Here is a 19,166-nt window from a genome sequence, read left to right as displayed (position 1 = left end):
AATAATGTGATATTCTTATATTTCTACACACCCCTTTTTCTTTTCAACCCCCTTTCCTTTAACTTACGAAGAAAAATAAATACAGGAAGGGAAAGGAAAGAGAAAAGAAGACCTCGAATCTAACTTCCTTATTTCTTCTCCTTGGTGTCCAAGACCATAACTATTTGTAATCATTCCCTAAAATGAAAACATAGCCATAACTCATTAAATGGCCAAAACCATTCACCCCTCCTTAAGCAACTAGGACAATGATCTTCTAATAATTGTTTCCAGCTGAATTATGGTGAAGGATTACTTTTCATGGTGCCAAGAAAATTAGAAAAATGGTTAGTCTTACGCAAGCTATCCGTAGTCATTTGTTGTCCATTCGCTGTATGCTGAGAAAGTGCAGGTGTAATGAACTTCCAATTGGAACAGCCTGAAAGGCTGGACCATGTAAGCTAGCTGTTCTGAAGTTTTCCCGGAATAGTATCCCAAGGACATAGCAGTTTGAATCTGAATCAGGTGTCCCAGCATCATCAAGAGTAGATCTTGCCAGGATTGCTTCATTGACCTTCCATTCTGCAATATACAAACCTTACAAGCAATATACAATTCTATAAAGACAATGTTTGTATGAAATACGTGGGGTACACAGGTCAATTGGGGATGACTTTCTTCATTTTGTTTGAGCAAGTGAAAGACGACTGTCTTTTTTTACAACTTTGATCATGTAATCAAACTACCAGAAATCTCCATTCCTGCCATCTGAAAGGATGGTATGGAATACAAGTTATGAGAATTCTGTAGCCAATACAATTTATTGGCTATGGAAGTTGGTGTTTTGGTTAGAAGAATTTTATGTCCTAGCCAGTCTCAGAGCTGTTTCCAAGTACAGGATCATCAAATGTAAGTTATCTGTTTTGGTCTTGATTTGATTCTTCTTATCTGCAGCAATGATCTTTAAACTGTTGGCATTTAGTCTAGGCTCTGCCCACAGTTTCCTGGCAACAGCAAGGTGTTCCTGAGTCACTACAAAAGGGGATGCTTGCCCACTCCTCACTCTCATGCTCTTGCTCTGCTCCTCTTTCTCCGGCTCCCTTACCCTCCTTACCCGCTCTCGCCATTCCCCTCTCTCTACAAGCTCATTGCCAGCCTCTATGACCCCCACTCTCTGCCCTTCTCTTCTCTACTACCCCCTCAACTCCCATGCCCATGCCCTAAATGAACTATAATCTATACTATACTATGTGGCTGGTACCTCAGAGAGGAGGAATGCCTCAACATGGGCTGCAGAGACACCCCTATCCCACACCCCATACTATGACTCCACCAAATATATTCCTGGCTTCTCTTTTCTTTTATACAACACAGTACAAGTGACCTCCCTCTGTCTAATCTGATTTTTATAGTTTTTGATGGGATTTAAATCCTTTTCTCCATTCCTTTTGATATATGCACAAATTCTCTCTTCCAACAAAACATATCCTTTTTCCAGCAGCTTGAAGTCTTACAGTTATAGACTAATCCAATTTAGCAGCCTGTTTTCTACTTAGGTCTGCTCCATTTTGGCCTTTCTCAAAGAGATTGTATAATATCATCATAACCATTGTCACTAAGCCAAAATCTACATAGTATTGTTAAGGGAAAATGTGTAATTTTGAGGTTTAGACTGTCATTTACATGTTGTTGTATCTATCAGCAGTGTGTCTGCTATGGCTTTATTGTATAGATCAAACAGTTCTAGAATTCATAGAGCTCTGCCTGTCTTTGTCTCCTCTGTCTGCTGTGGTTTAACTCAGATGCTGTGTCGAAGCTTGACACACCCCCATCCCTTTATTTACATGGAGAGTCTTTGGTCTTCTGTTTGATTCTGGCTGCAGCAACTAACTTAGTGCTGCATTTCTGAACACCATGACTGCAGAGCACTTCCCATAGGACAAAACTGGGCCAACTTGAATTGCCAAGCTTGGGAGGTTCTGAAGTGGCTTATCTCATACTTGTGGTCTCTGGGAAGTTTCCACAGGAGCTACCATGGCTGCATTCGGCCCATGTGTAACCCAGAGTTAGTTCCTCCTACTAAGCCACAGCTGTACCCTGTCCTTGAGAAAAGCCCCAATTTCTGTGTTTTATTTGAAACTCAGTAGGGACTTCTGAAAAAAGGAAAAAGCCACCTTCCATACTATCTCTCTGCATGTTCCTTCTCCCGATCTAGGATACTTCTTCCTTCTCTTGTGTAGTTCTGATAAGCTTTGATTTTGCCCTCCTCCTTCACCTCCTCCTCCTCCTCCTCCTCCTCCTCCTCTCCCTCCTCCTGCAAGAGACCAGGACTGTTGTGGGGCATTGCAATTTAAACTTGGGTTCTAAGTAGGTTCTTGTTCCACATTTTGTGCAATTTGTAGAAGACAGATCCAGGTTCTTCCTCCCAGCTCCCTGCTCTAAGTAACAATACTCAGACTGGAAATATATTTAAAAATACCTTGGCCATAAAACTAAGCTCTTCTTTGACTAGACCATTGCTTGAATTAGCCCATTCATTTTAATATAATTCTTCAAAATAGCAAGTTACCTGTGTTCAGGTACCATGTTTCCATCTTTTTGACTGATCTTATTCCTGGCTCCACCCCACATTTATTTCTCTTCTTGGATGCCCCACTTTCTATTTCCTGCCTAAGCCACAGGCTATCAAATTTAATGACAGGGACCATATCTACACAGACATAAGATATTCTTTCTACAGTCAGACTGCTAACAGCAATGGAGAAGTGTTCATTATGCCCCACATTGCAACCAGTATGTCATTTTCCTGGAGGTATTTATCTTAGGTCCTGAGCAACTGTGTTCTGTTGAGGAAAGTGTCTCCTGTGCCAATGTATTAAGGCACTTCTTCACTTTCTCTTCTATTGGATTTAGTGTGTCAGAATTTATTTGGAGGGCTTTGATCCACTTGAACTTGAGTTTTGTTCAGATTTATATATAGGGATCTATTTCATTCAACATCTATTTCTAGTCTTCTACATCCAGAATCCAGTTAGACCAGCATGATTTGTTGCATATATTTTCAGTTGTCCATTGTAGTTTTGGCTTCTTTGTCAAATATCAAGTTTCCACGGGTGTGTGGTTTATTTCTGTGTCTTTTATTCTATTCTACTGATCAACATGTCTGCATTTTTTACCACTACATGTGAGATGTATTACTGTAGCTTGATATGAGGGATAGAGAGACCTCAGAATGTCTTTAATTGTACAGGATTATTTAGCTATCCTGATGATTTTCTTTTTCCATATGAATTTGAGAATTGGTATTTCAAGATTAGTAAAGAATTGAGTTGTAATTTTGATGGGGGTTGAATGGAATTTTCAGATACTTGTAAAATGGTCATTTTTACTATGTTAATACTGTGGATCCATGGTTATGGGATATCTCTCCATTTTCTATTTTTCCCCCTAATTTCTTTCTTCAGAAGTATGATGTTCATTTCATACTGGTCTTTAACTTGCTTGGATAGAGTTACACCAAGATTTTTAAGTACCTGTGGCTATGGTGAAGGGTTACAATTTTTTGAGGACATTGTTTCTCTCATTATTTCCTCAGCCTGTTTATCTTTTGTATAATGGAGGACTACTGGTGGGTTTGGGTTTTTTTTTTTTTTTTTTTTTTAGTTAGTTAATGTTGTATCCAGCCACTTTGGTAACGGTGTTTGTCAGCTGTAGAATTTTTCTAATTTTTATTACTTTATTTCCAATTTTCATGTCTTTTACCTGTTTGGTTCTGTCCTTCTGTGTTTTTAAGGGATCTGTTTGTTTCTTCTTTTAACATCGTATTTCTATCTTTATAAAATTGGACTGAAGCTCATTTTCTTGTGCTTCAATTGTGTTAGTACATCTAGGGATTTTTTGTTAGTAGGATAGCTCTACTTTGAAATTGCCATACATTTGGCTTTTGTTGATTTTGTTTTTACGCTGGCCTTTAGTCATCTGGTTATCACTATATGTATCCCTATACAGCAGGCCTCCAGTGGGCAGACTTTTGCTGGACAATGGATCGCTGGGAGGACAATGTGATGCTCAGGGTAGTTGGGTGTGCCCAAGGGTACTTGCAGGGTAGGAGGATGGGACTGGGACATTTAATCTGCATGTTCCTGGTGCTGCAGACCTGGTGAAGGTGGGAAAGTGGGTTCCTCTTTCACTCTGTTTTAATGAAATACCAACTCTTATACTTTCAAAAAGGAGTATAAACTTTCAAAGTCCTTTGAACCATTTATTCATGTGTTTCATCTGTAGCATATTTTGTGTATTATACCTTTTTAAAAATTAGGAAAGTCTTGTAAAACGTTAAAGAGAGCCTATAAGATCCTTCATATTGAAATGTGTGATTATATTTGAACAATATAATTTATTTAACAATATATTTCTAATGAAATGGATTCAGCAGAGTCCTAATGAGAAGACAACAATCAATATAGGAGCTTGGTAAGTTAATTTACACAAATTATAAAGGCCTGTGAATATGACTTGATGAGGAGTTTGCCTCACATATATGAAACCCAAAATGACTAATATTGAAGACAATGTACTTGAAACAAAAAATGTTAAATTGCTCTGAAATCATTATGCAGGTAATATTCATCTTTATTAGTTCAAATGCAATAATGATAAAAAGGATAGTGCATTCACATTGTAGAAAAAGATATGTCAAAATTGATATGCTGAACAAAGAAAAGTCTGTCTTTACTGGGTGTAGCTATGATGATAGGTTATCCATGAGAGGAAATATATCACCATACTGAACATATGAAGTTCAATTATCCCTAATTGCATTATCTGAAAAAAAAAAACTAAGTTGCAGTTAGCAGAAATTAATGAAAGAAGACAATTCAATATGTATTACTTGATATATTTTCGTTGAAATATTAGTGAAAAATGCTGGAAAACAGCACACCAAATAAACACTAAGACAGTCTAGTGGAGGAGTTATCACACTATGGATGAGTTATCACAATTAAAGTGAAGAAAAAGGGTAGATGTTTGCTTAATAACAAGGAAGTAAGAAAATAGCCTTTTTTCAAAAGCATATGAAGCAAATATCAATGAGCAATGAAATGGTAGAAACCTTTATCCACTACTGAGGTGAATGTATTTTTATTAATGTATTTGAAAAATAGTATAACATTACCACCTAATAGTAAACACACATTAATCCTAGAACTCCTGACTCTCTGGAGACACACTCCTACAAAATATCTCTCAGCTAATACTTTCATTACCTTTATACAAATGAAAGGTCCAACCCACCAGGAAAGGTATGACCACTGCTACACTAGTAGCACAACTGTCCTGTGAACAAACAACTGCTCTGTTTTGGGATTTCAGACTCCCAGCAGCAAAGTCATGCTACATATTATAAACCTGGATGTGGGGAGCACTGAGCATAAGCACTAGGGATAACATATTATAGTTGTTTAGTTATATTGTGATGGCATCAAAATTCCTTCCAAACATCTATATTTTAGACAAAAGCATTCTCGATATTAATCACACTTTACATTGAAATGGAATGAATTTCATTCCATTGATCCTTGATTGCTCAATGTATTGACAATAAGGCTCAGTTGATTGCTCATCCCTAAATAGGATACATTCATGCCCACTGTTAATCTTGGTGATATGGCATTAACAACGGAAAGGAACCTGCCAGGGAGGGGAGTTGATCTCAACCCTCGATGTGAGGGTTGAGAATAATCAAAATGTTTAAGTCACATGTAGGCAATAAAGAACAGATAATTAATAAAAACAGTTCAAGTCACAAACTCTTAATTGATTTATCGGAGATACTGGGTGCATGGAAAACTAAAATTACTGTAGCTATCCTAAATCCATTCAAAAACATTACTCAGAAATTAACTTCAAATCATCACTGCTCAAAAGTGGGAAACTAATCTTCTATGGATTGTCATTGAATATGAAAACTCCACTTAAGGCCAGATCCCATGCACAGAAGGAGATGGCCAACACAAAACAATCCCAATAGCATTTTTAGAGGTTTATGTTTCACTGTACATTGTCGGAATTTTTTTTTTTAACTTAACAGGTCCTTTGCAAATCTATTATGCCTTCTGGATTTGTGTTGTTATGGTACATCTGAGTGTAAGAATCTTTACCACTGTTTCTGCTGTTCTTGTGCTTTTCCTTTGGATCTTGTTTATCAGTTTCCTTGTCTCATTTCAGTTTGTTTGCTTTTATTTTATTTTATTACTATTTTAGATGTCTGTTTTAAAGGAGAAAAAATAGTGTGTATTTGGGGTGGTAATATACTGTGAGGTGTTAGAGGAGGGGAAGTATAATCAGAATATATTCAGGGAAAAATCTATTTTCAATAAAAAAAAACAGAAAGCACATAACTGATTTAAAAACATAAGAGTTTTTAAATGCACTCTTAGACCATTTCTGAGACCACACTAGGGGAACTAAAAGGGACAAAGACCAATCTAATTAATAAAGTATAAGCAATAGAAATATCACAAAGAAGTCAGATGATGCATGTTCAAAAAGCAGAATTAAACAGAAAATCATTGCTGACACAGACTGAAGACAGTGAACCGTGCTACAGCTGTGAATTCACAAAAACAGGTGGATGAAGGTTTGCATGGAATAAATTTTAACTTCTTTGAATTTGATCAGCTCATACACGGCAATTTTAAGTTGCCTCAATATAGACTGGGAAAAATAACAACTATCCAAATAGTTTTTATTTTAAGAAGCTACTTGGAGTTTTAAAAGTTAGAATTTCATAACTATAACATTGTTATTTCAAACATGTTGATTATTTAATTATTATTCTGATACTGCAATTTGATTTTTGAAAGACAAAGACAGAATTTCTATTCTAACTTCAGTCCCTGGTGCTTTCAAAACTAATGCTTTTTTTGTCTGCTCCAACTTGCTTGACTTGATGGTCTTCAAGAGGATGAAATCCAAAATGAAAGCTGTAGTTTATTTCTGTGTTTCCCATTCTGGTTACAGAATCTCGCTTTTTTGTTTTTCAGAGAATAGTGTCAAAATATCTCTCAAAATTGTCCTTTTTTTAAAAATCACAGTAGCGAACTTTTTCTAAACTACTGAAATTGCCTCTGGATTTGTTTGACTATATCTAATATTTTACCCATTAAATCAACCCTAAACATTTAAGCCTATACATTCTTAAAAGACTTCCTTATCCTGTCACCATGACTTAAATGTTTAGTTATCCAAGATCAACAACGTATATTTGGTATCAGCCCACCTGTGCTAATATTTTCGACTTATACTTTTATCCCCATTAACCTGGATGAATTTTTGTCTCAAAATTTGGCTATTCTACCACATTATGCAAGGGAAAAATTTATTCATCAAAAATAACAACAGCAAGAAAACAATGCACATAGAAATTGAGAGCTCAAGAACTCTTTTTTGTTGATTCTTTGAAAGGACTGAGGAAATATAAAGATAGCCCAAAAATAAGAGAGTAATATTGCTTCTGTAAATAGAGTAGGTGGTAATATTAGTAATATAATAATAATAATTCTAATAATAAGTATTAATTAATAAGTAGTAAAATGATTGAAAGAAAGTAAAAGCAGACTTATCAGCAGAATAAATCAGACATCTTTTTCTTGTTGGATATTTTTCATTTATAGTTCAAATGTTATTCCATTTCCCAGTTTCTGGGACATAAGGCCCCTATCATATCACCCTCCCCTTATTCTATAAGGGTGTTCCCCTCCCCAAACACCCCCCTTTCTGAATCCCACCCCCATTCTCCTAAACTGAACCTCTCAAAGGAGACTATGAAAGCTAGAAGATCCTGGGCAAGATGTCATACAGATCCTAGGAGAGCACAAATACCAAACCAGGCTACTATGCCCAGCAAAACTCTCAATTAACATAAAGAAACAAAGATATTCCATGACAAAACAAAATTTACACAATATCTTCATACAAATCCAGACCTACAAAGGATTATAGATGGAAGACTCCAACACAAGGAGGGAAATTACTCCCTAGAAAAAGCAAGAAAGTAATCTTTCAATAAGCCCATAAGAAGCCACACAAACCAATTCCACTTCTAACAACAAAAATATCAGAAAGCAACAATCGCTTTTCCTTAATATCTCTTAACTTTATTGGGATCAATTTCCCAATAAAACGACATAGACTAACTGACTGGATACTTAAACAACACCCAACATTTTGGTTCAAAGGAAGAAATAAGGAAAGAAATTAAAGACTTTATACAATTTAATGAAAATGAGGGCACGACATACTAAAACTTATGGGACACAATGAAAGAAGTGCTAAGAAGAAATTTCATACCTCAGAGAGTCTCCAAAACAAAACTGGAAAGAACATACACTAGAAGCTTTAAAGTACACCTGAAAGATCTATAACAAAATGAAGCAAATACAGCCAAAAGCAGTAGAGAGCAGGAAATAATCAAACTCTGGGCTAAAATCAACCAAATAAAAACAGAAAAGACTATACAAAGAATCACCAAAACCAGGAGGTGGTTCTTTGACAAAATCTACAAGATAGAAAAACTGTTCCCCAGACTAACCATAGGGCACAGAGATGGTATCCTACTTAACAAAATCAGAAATGAAATGGAAGACATAAAAACAGAAACTGAGGAATTAAAAAAATTATCAGATCCTACTACAACAGCTGATACTCAATAAAACTGGATGAAATGGGCAATTTTCTAGGCAGATACCACGTACAAAAGTTAAATCAGGATCAGATAATCATCTAAACAGTCCGAGAAAAAATCAGAAGAAGCCATTAAAATTTCCCAAACAAGCAAAAATCCCTCAGGACCAGACGGATTTAGTGCAGAATACTATCATACCTTCAAAGAAGACCTAATACAAATAAATGTTCTTCAAACTATTCCACAAAATAGAAACAGAGAAAACCCTACCCAATCCATTCTATGAAGCCAAAATTATCTTTGTTCCTAAGCTACACAAAGACCCAACAAAGAAAGAAAACATCAGACCAATTTCCCTTATGAATATCAATTCAAAAGTACTCAATAAAATTCTTGCAAACTGAATCCAAGAACACATCAAAATTGTCATTTATCAAGATCAAGTAGGCTTCATCCCAGGGGTGCAGGGATGGTTCAATAGATGGAAATCAATTAACACAATCCAGTATATAAACAAAATCAAAGAAAAAGACACATGATCATCTCATTAGATAACGAGAAAGCATTTGAAAAACTGAATATCCCTTCATGATAAAAGTCTTGGAAAAGTAAAGTAGTCAAGGCCCATATCTAAATATAGTAAAAGCAATATACAGCAAACCAGTAGACAATATCAAACTGAATGGAGAGAAACTTGAAGCAATCCCACTAAAATCAGGGACTAGACAAAGTTGCCCTCTCTCTCCCTACTTATTCAATATAGTACTAAAGTCCTAGCCAGAGCCAATTAGACAACAAAAGGGGGTCAACGGGATACAAATTGGAAAGAAAAAAGTCAAAAATATCACTATTTGCAATGCTATGATACTATACTTCAGTAACCTCAAAAATTCCACCAGAGAACTACTAACCCACATATTCAACTTCAGCAAATTGGCTGAATATAAAATTATCTCAAACAAATCAGTAGCCTTCCCCTACTCAGAGGATAAAGAGGTTAAGGAAGAAATTATGAAAATGACACCATTTACAGTAGTCACAATTAACAAAAAATACTTCAAGTGAAAAATCTGTATAACAAAACTTCAAGTCCCTGTAGAAATTGAAGATCTCAGATGGAAAGACCTCCCATGCTCCTGGATGGGCAGTATTAATATTGTAAAATTGTCCATCTTGCCAAAAGCAATATAAAGATTCAGTGCAATCCCTATAAAAATTTCAATGCAATTCTTCAGAGTTAGAAAAAGTAATAGGCAAATTCATTTGGAATAACAAAAACCCAGGATAGCAAAAACTATCCTCAACAATAAATGAACTTCTGGGAGAATCATCATCCCTGACTTCAACCTGTATTACACAGCAATAGTGATTAAAAAACTGTATGGTATTTGCACAGAGACAGGCAGGTAGTTCAGTGGAATAAAATTGAAGAGTCAGAAATGAACACACACTAATGGTCACTTAATGTTTGACAAAGGATCTAGAACCATCCAGTGGTAAAAAGACCTCATTTTCAACAAATGGTGCTGATTCAACTGGAGGTCAGCATGTAGAAGAATGCAAATTGATCCATTCTAATTGCTCTGTACAAAGCTGAAGTCCAAGTGGATCAAGGACCTCCACAGAAAACCCTTTATATTTCTATGGCACCAGAAAGAACCTTTACTCACAGAGCATTTGTTGCTGCTCCATGTTAGCATGTTCCTTCCTTCCCTCCTTGTTCTTTTGCTTTTATTTATATCCTGCACACTAACTCTATAATTTTTATGACATTTCATTCCCACTCTGAAAAATAAAGAAAAAATTCTAATTTAATTGATGCACAGACCAATTATTTTTTTGTGGGTGCAGTGAACTTTATTGATGGTATTCAAGGGAGAAGGGAGAGCTCCCTAGGCCCCTCCTACTATTATGGAGTCTGGGTGGAATTGTGAGGGAGATGCTCGGTGTTGGTGGCTGAGTTAGGATGGGGACTCCTAGCAACTGAGGGCCTCCATCTTGTTCTCAGTATCCTTGCTGGGCTGGGTGGTCCAGGGTTTCCTACTCCTTGGAGGCCATGTAGGCCATGAGGTCCACCACCCTGTTGCTGTTGCCGTATTCATAGTCATACCAGGAAATGAGCTTTACAAAGTTGTCATTGAGAGCAATGCCAGCCCCAGCATCAAAGGTGGAAGAGTGGGGGTTGCTGTTGAAGTTGCAGGAGACAACCTGGTCCTCAGTGTAGCCCAGGATGCCCTTTAGTGGGCCCTTGGATACCTGCTTCACCACCTTCTTGATGTCATCATACATGGCAGGTTTCTCCAGGGAGCATGTCAGATTCACAATGGATACACTGGGGGTATGAACACCGAAGGCCATGCCAGTGAGTTTCCCGTTCAGCACTGGGATGACCTTGCCCACATCCTTGGCAACACCAGTAGATTCAGGGATGATATTCTGGGCTGCCCCATGACCATCATGCCACAGCTTTCCAAAGGGGCCATCCACAGTCTTCTGAGTGGCAGTGATGGCATGGACTGTGGTCATGAGCCCTTCCATGATGCCAAAGTTGTCATGGATGACCTTGGCCAGGAGGCCTAAGCAGTTGGTGGTGCAGGATGCATTGCTGACAATCCTGAGGGAGTTGTCATATTTCTCCTGGTTCACACACATCACAAACATGGGGGCATCTGCTGAAGGGGCAGAGATGATGACCCTTTGGCCCCCCCTTCAAGTGAGCCCCAGCCTTCTCCATGGTGGTGAAGATGCCAGTAGACTCCACGACATACTCAGCACCAGTGTCACCCCATTTGATGTTAGCAGGATCTCGTTCCTGGAAGATGGTGATGGGTTTTCCATTGATGACAAACCCATTTTCAGCCTTGATTGGGCGGTTGAACTTGCCATGGGTAGAGTCATACTGGAACATGTAGACCATGTAGTTGAGATCAATGAAGGGGTCGTTGATGGCAACAATGTCCAATTTGCCAGATGCAGAGCAGAAGGCAGCCCTGGTAACCAGGCGTCCAATATGGCCAAATCCGTTCACAGCGACCTCCACCATCTTGTCTATAAGACAAGGCTGGCACTGCAGGAGAAGATGCGGCTGTCTCTGGAACAGGGAGGATCAGAGAGCCCCAATTTGTTTCTATTCAAGGAAAAAATGTAGTTTTAAAGGATACAATCCTCAAGAAAAAGGTAGAAACTTTTATTTATTACTCCTATTTTAATAAGTAGCTGAGCATACTTCAAATGTCTTATCTGAATAACTTATGTACATATTTCGTGCCATACTCTGCAATATAAGATTTAGTTTCTTTCCTTTTCATACTATCTTTTTCCATTTTTTTTTTCCGGAGCTGGGGACCGAACCCAGGGCCTTGCGCTTCCTAGGCAAGCGCTCTACCACTGAGCTAAATCCCCAACCCATCTTTTTCCATTTTTGATGACGGATCTTGAACTTACTTATACTAACTACATACCGTTAACTAAGATACATCACTAGATAGATGTATTACTAATAAAATGTTTGCATTGATGGAATTAATTATAGAAAATGCTATATTGACTAGTTCTGTGACTTTTCCCTTGGTAGACAATACATGGTAAATCTTGGAGTTCCCTTTTAAAAGATAAGGATAGTCATTGCAATCTTCTTGACTTGCATTACTTATATGCCCCATTTTATACTCTGATTTAATAGTTGCAGAAGAATATTTTTAATTACTTTTATTATTTACAGTCCAGTTCTTACCTGCCTCCTGCTCCCCCTCCCACAGTTCCTCTACCCATTCCTCCTCCCCTCTGTCTCCTAGAGGATTTCCCCACACAGGCAGCCAGGATTCCCCACTCCCTGGGGCCTCAGGTGTTGAGGATTAGGCATGTCTTCTCTCACTGAGGCCAGAACAGGCAGTCCTCTGGTGTATATGTGTTATGGGCCTCAGACCAGCTCCTAGATAGTGCCTGGATTGTGGCTCAGTGTCTGAGAGATCTTGGGGTCCAAGTTAGTTGAGACTGCTCATCATCCTATGGAGTGGACCTCCTTCTCAGCTTCTTACAACCTTTTCCTAATTCAACCACAGGTATCCCCAATCTCAGCCCAATTGCTGGGGGTAAATATCTGGGTCTTTCTCAGTCAGCTGCTTGCTAGGCCTCTCAGAGGAGAGAGGCTAGGTGCTAGTGTCAGGCCTTGGAGCCTCCTGTTGAGATGGATTTTAAGTTAGGTAGGTCCATGGACTGCATTTCCCTCAGTCTCTTCTCCAATTTTCTCCCTGCAGTTCTTTCAGAAGGGACAATTCTGAAATTTTTGACTGTGAATGGGCAACCCCATCCCTCACTTGGTGCCCTCTGAATTTCTCCTGGAGGAGGAATCTACAAATTCCCTCTCCCCACTCTTGGACATTTCACCTAAGGTCCCTCTCTTTGAGTCCTGAGAGTTTCACCTCACAGGTCTCTGGTAATTTCTAGAGCTCCTCCCCAACCACAGTTTGAGGTTACATTTTTCCATTCACTCTACTGGCACTCAGGAGTTCTCTCCTGTCTCCTACCCCTCATACTTGATCATGTTCCCCTTTCCCCTCTCTCATCCACCCAGTTCCATTTCTTCAGTGATTGTTTTCTCACTCCCAAGCAGGATTGAAGCATCTACACTTGGACCTTCTGCTTGTTACCCTTCTTGAGTTCTTTGAATTTTATCCTAGATATTCTGTATTTTTGGGCAGAATCATATTTTTAAAACTTAGAATAGCTTCTGATAAGCAGTTAGATAAATTCTCTACCAGTTAGATAAATTCATTAAATTAAGATTATTGCTCTAATCTCATTGGTGGGCATGTTTTCCTCTGAGAGTTCTTAATCTTCTTACTCTCTGTAGAATTTCCTTCTTGGAATCCATATAAGACAAAAACTTGGACATTCATTAGGCATCTTCGAATATCCTTACTTATTCTTCTTACTTTCAGAGCCAATCTTTGTCCTGTGTATCATGCAGTTCACCTACCCTGGGAGATTCTGGCTGCCATTTGCAGTGTGCCTAGTCTCTGGAAACACTACCACCTTGCATTGGTCTCTGGGTCTGTTTTGGAGTTTCTCTTTTAACTAGGAGTTTCAGGAAATATGCATATTCATTTCTCCCTCTGTACTTCTTGCTGGAAAACAATAAAGGTTTTCTGATTGTGATGGTTTGAATTCTCTTGGTCCAGGGAGTGGCACTATTAGAAGGTGTAGCCTTGTTGGATGAAGTGTGTCACTGTGGGAGTGGGCTTGGAAACCATTCTCCTAGCTGCCTGGGTATGATCAGTCTGTTCCTGGCTTCCTTTGAGTGAAGTTGTAGAGCTCAGCTCCTCCTGAACCATGCCTGCCTGGATGCTATAATGCTGCCATGCTCCTGCCTTGATGATACTGGACTGAACCTCTGAACCTGTTAGCCAGCACCAATTAAATGTTGTCCTTTATAAAACTTACATTGGTCTTGGTGTCTATTCACAGAAATTAGACCCTAACTAAGACACTGATTAATAATTCAATAAAATTTGCAAAAACAAATTTTATACTTTTCAAACGTATATGGAGTGAATTTGTATCTTTTATTTCATATGTGTTCCATTAACTCTACTTATTGTGTCAGGCTTCATAAGTAGGGTAAGTTTATAGATTATTCTTATGAAAATATATTTTCCTCATGGATAAGGGTCAGGCTGAGATAAAATAGGTAAATTTAAGAAACTGTTGACCAGGTAGCAAATCATAAGACTATTTTCATAGGCCAGTTAAGGAATAATGAAGTAAGTAATGATAAAGGAGCTTCAGGCAGGTTCAAGGAGGTTAAATATGGGGAAAATAAATGCCTTTATGACCCATATAGGAAATACTAAATACAAGACATACCATACAAGGTGGGAAAATAAAATTATTATTGATTTTTGTACAAAACTCCCATGAAGTAGTTAATGAACTCACCAATTTTAAATTGAGAAGCTTAGTCTTTCAAAGGCTAAACAGTTAATTCATATCCATATTGCTCCATAACTTGTGTAGCTGCTTCAACTCACATTCAATATGTTGCTATGTTTTAAACTTAATAAAGAAAATGGGATCTTTTCAATTAAATGTTTTATTAGCTTTCTTTTTGGTCTTTTTTGTTGTTTTTAGAGTTTTTTCTTTTCTTCTCATATTGAATATTTTTTTATTTGTATTACAAAATTATTCCCTTTCCCAGTTTCCTGAAGATAAGCCCACTCTCCCATCCCCCACTTCTATAAGGGTGTTCCCATCCTGGTCCATGACCCCTTACCACCCCCCCCCAAGACATTCCCTTACACGGGGGGTCCAGCCTTGGCAAGATCAAAGGCTTCTTCTTCCAGTGGTGCACAACAAGGCCATGCTCTGCTACATATGCAGCTAGAGCTATGGGTCAGTCCATGTATAGTCTTTGTGTAGTAGTTTAGTCCCTGGGAGCTCTGGTTTATTGGAATTGTTGAACTTATGGGGTTGCAAGCCCCTTCAGCTCATTCAATCATTTCTCTAATTCCTCTAACAGGGACCCTGAGAAAACTCAGTTCAATGGTTTGTTGCTAGTATTTGCCTTGGTATTTGACATGCTCTGGCTCTGCCTCTCAGGAGAGAGCTATATCTGGCTCCTGTCAGCATGTTCTTCTTAGCTTCATCAGTCTGAACTAGTTTTGGCGGCTGTATATATATTGGGTGTATACCCTTTGTGGCAGGTTCTGAATGCCCATTACGTCAGTCTCTGCTCCTAATTTTGCCTCCATAGTTCCTCTTATGAATATTTTTGTTCTCCCTTTTGAGAAGGAGTTAGCCTTCCACACATTTGTCATCCTTCTTGATATTCATGTGGTCTGTGGATTGTATCTTGGATAATTCGAGGTTTTGGGCTAATATCCACTTAGCGAGTGCATACAATGTGTGGATTTTTTTGAGATTGGGTTATCTCACTGAGGATGATATTTTCTAATTCCATCCATTTTCTTATGAGTTGTATTTGTTTTGTCATTGCTTTTAATAGCTTAGTAGTACCCCATTGTATAAATATACAACATTTTCTATATCAATTCCCCTGTTGAACGGTGTCTGGGTTCTTTCCAACTTCAGTCTAATATAAATAAGGCTGCTATGAACATAGTGGAGCATATATACTTGTATGTTGGAGCATTTTTTTGATATATGCCCAGAGAGGTATAGCTGGGTCCTCAGATAGTGCAATGTTCAATTTACTAAGGAAGTTCCACATTGATTTCCACAGTGGATGCACCATTTTGCAATCCCAACCAAATGGAGAAGTGTACCTCTTTATCCACATCCTCTGCAACATCTGTTGTCACATGAGTTTTTGATCTTAGCCATTCTGATTGGCATGAGGTGGAAGCTCAGTGTTGTTTTGATTTTCATTTCCCTGATGACTAAGTATGTTGAGCATTTCTTTAGGTACTTCTCAGCCATTCGATATTCCTCAGATGAGAATTCTTTGTTTAGCTCTGTACCCCATTTATAATAGAGTTATTTGGCTCTCTGGGGTCTAACTTCTTGAGTTCTTTGTATATTTTGGATATTTGTCCTCTATTTGGATGTTAGATTGGGAAAGATCTTTTCATAATCTATTGGTTGCTCTTTTGTCCTAATGACAGTGTCCTTTGCCTTAAAGAAGCTTTGAAGTTTTATGAGGCCCCATTATTGATTCTTGATCTTAGAGCATATTTAGATCAGGAAAATTTCCCCAGTCCCCATGTGATCAAGACTCTTCCCCAGTTCTATCAGTTTGAGTGTTATCTGGTTTGTTGTGGAGGTACTTGATCCACTTGGACTCAAGCTTTGTACAGGGTGATGAGAATGGATTGATCTGCATTCTTCTAAATGCTGACCTCCAGTTGAACTTTCACCATTTGTTGACAATGCTATCTTCTTTCTATTTAATGGTTTTAGTTCCTTTTTCAAGGATCAAGCGGCCATAGGAATATGGGTTTATTTCTGGGTCTTCAATTCTATTGCATTGATCTACATGAGTATCTCTATACCAAAGCCATACAATTTTTTATCCCTAATGCTCTGTAATACTGCTTGAGTTCAGAGATGGTGATTCCCCCAGAAATTCTTTTATTGTTGGGGAGCATTTTCGATGCCTGGGCTTTATATTATTCCAAATGAATTTGCCCATTACTCTTTCTAACACTGTGAAGAACTGAGTTGAAATTTTGATGGGATTGCATTGAATCTGAGCATTGAAGTTCTTTCCATTTTCTGAGATCCTCTTCAGTTTCTTTCTTCTTAGACTTGAAGTTCTTGTCCTACAGATCATTTACTTTCTTGGTTATTGTCACACCAAGAAATTTTATATTACCTGTGACTCTTGTAAATGGTGTCATTTGCCTAATTTCTATCTCAGCCTGTTTATCATTTGAGTAGAGGAAGGCTACTGGTTTGTTTGGGTTAACTTTAAACCCAGCCACTTGGCTGAAGTTACTTATCAGCCTTAGTAGTTCTCTGGTGTAACTTTTGCGGTCACTTAAAAATACTATCATATCATATGCAATAGTAATATTTTTATATATATAATTTGTGTTTATTTTTGAAAGAAAAACAGTTTCTTGTTAAAAGAAGCTTTTATAATCAACTATTAGTAGTGGGGCTTCCTTTATGGTCAGTCAATGGCCTCAGATTTTTCCCCAATATTTATTTAGGCTTAGTTTAACATTTGCTGAAAAATAAAATAAGGATAATTCAGGGTGGTATACATTTTTTTTTATTAACTTGAGTATTTCTTATATACATTTCAAGTGTTATTCCCTTTCCTGGTTTCGGCAGACATCCCCCCCCCCTCCCTTCCTTATGGGTGTTCCCCTCCCAACCCTCCCCCCATTGCCCCTCCCCCACAGTCTAGTTCACTGGGGTTCAGTCTTAGCAGGACCCAGGGCTTCCCCTTCCACTGGTGCTCTTACTAGAATATTCATTGCTACCTATGAGGTCAGAGTCCAGGGTCAGTCCATGTATAGTCTTTAGGTAGTGGCTTAGTACCTGGAAGCTCTGGTTGCTTGGCATTGTTGTACATATGGGGTCTTGAGCCCCTTCAAGCTCTTCCAGTTCTTTCTCTGATTCCTTGAACGGGGGTCCTATTCTCAGTTCAGTGGTTTGCTGCTGGCATTCGCCTCCGTATTTGCTGTATTCTGGCTGTGTCTCTCAGGAGCGATCTACATCCGGCTCCTGTAGGTCTGCATACTTTGCTTCTTCCATCTTGTCTAATTGGGTGGCTGTATATGTATGGGGCACATGTGGGGCAGGCTCTGAATGGGTGTTCCTTCATTCTCTCTTTTAATCTTTGCCTCTCTCTTCCCTGCCAAGGGTATTCTTTTTCCTCATTTAAAGAAGGAGTGAAGCATTCACATTTTGATCATCCGTCTTGAGTTTTGTTTGTTCTAGGGATCTAGGGTAATTCAAGCATTTGGGCTAATAGCAACTTATCAATGAGTGCATACCATGTATGTCTCTCTGTGATTGGGTTAGCTCACTCAGGATGATATTTTCCAGTTCCAACCATTTGCCTACGAATTTCATAAAGTCGTTGTTTTTGATAGTTGAGTAATATTCCATTGTGTAGATGTACCACATTTTCTGTATCCATTACTCTGTTGACGGGCATCTGGGTTCTTTCCAGCTTCTGGCTATTATAAATAAGGCTGTGATGAACATAGGGGAGCACATGTCTTTTTTATATGTTGTGGCATCTTTTGGGTATATGCCCAAGAGAGGTATAGCTGGATCCTCAGGCAGTTCAATGTCCAATTTTCTGAGGAACCTCCAGACACATTTCCAGAATGGTTGTACCAGTCTGCAACCCCACCAACAATGGAGGAGTGTTCCTCTTTCTCCCCATCCTCGCCAGCATCTGCTGTCACCTGAGTTTTTGATCTTAGCCATTCTCACTGGTGTGAGGTGAAATCTCAGGGTTGTTTTGATTTGCATTTCCCTTATGACTAAAGATGTTGAACATTTCTTTAGGTGTTTCTCAGCCATTCGGCATTCCTCAGCTGTGAATTCTTTGTTTAGCTCTGAACCCCATTTTTTAATAGGGTTATTTGTTTCCCTGCGGTCTAACTTCTTGAGTTCTTTGTATATTTTGGATATAAGGCCTCTATCTGTTGGAGGATTGGTAAAGATCTTTTCCCAATCTGTTGGTTGCCGTTTTGTCCTAACCACAGTGTCCTTTGCCTTACAGAAGCTTTGCAGTTTTATGAGATCCCATTTGTCGATTCTTGATCTTAGAGCTTAAGCCATTGGTGTTTTGTTCAGGAAATTTTTTCCAGCGCCCATGTGTTCCAGATGCTTCCCTAGTTTTTCTTCTATTAGTTTGAGTGTGTCTGGTTTGATGTGGAGGTCCTTGATCCACTTGGACTTAAGCTTTGTACAGGGTGATAAGCATGGATCGATCTGCATTCTTCTACATGTTGACCTCCAGTTGAACCAGCACCATTTGCTGAAAATGCTATCTTTTTTCCATTGGATGGAATTGGCT

General features: G+C 38.5%; 1 pseudogene; it reads right to left on the bottom strand.

Annotated features, from left to right (window-relative positions):
• Nucleotides 1–10,592: 10,592 nt before the first annotated feature.
• On the bottom strand, nucleotides 10,593–11,708 carry LOC116914848 (annotated as a pseudogene).
• Between the last annotated feature and the right edge of the window lie 7,458 nt (nucleotides 11,709–19,166).

Source organism: Rattus rattus, chromosome 13 (genome assembly GCF_011064425.1).
Source record: "Rattus rattus isolate New Zealand chromosome 13, Rrattus_CSIRO_v1, whole genome shotgun sequence".
Lineage (NCBI taxonomy): Eukaryota > Metazoa > Chordata > Mammalia > Rodentia > Muridae > Rattus > Rattus rattus.
Note: the sequence above shows the minus strand (reverse complement) of the source record. Positions and strands in the feature narration are given on the sequence as shown.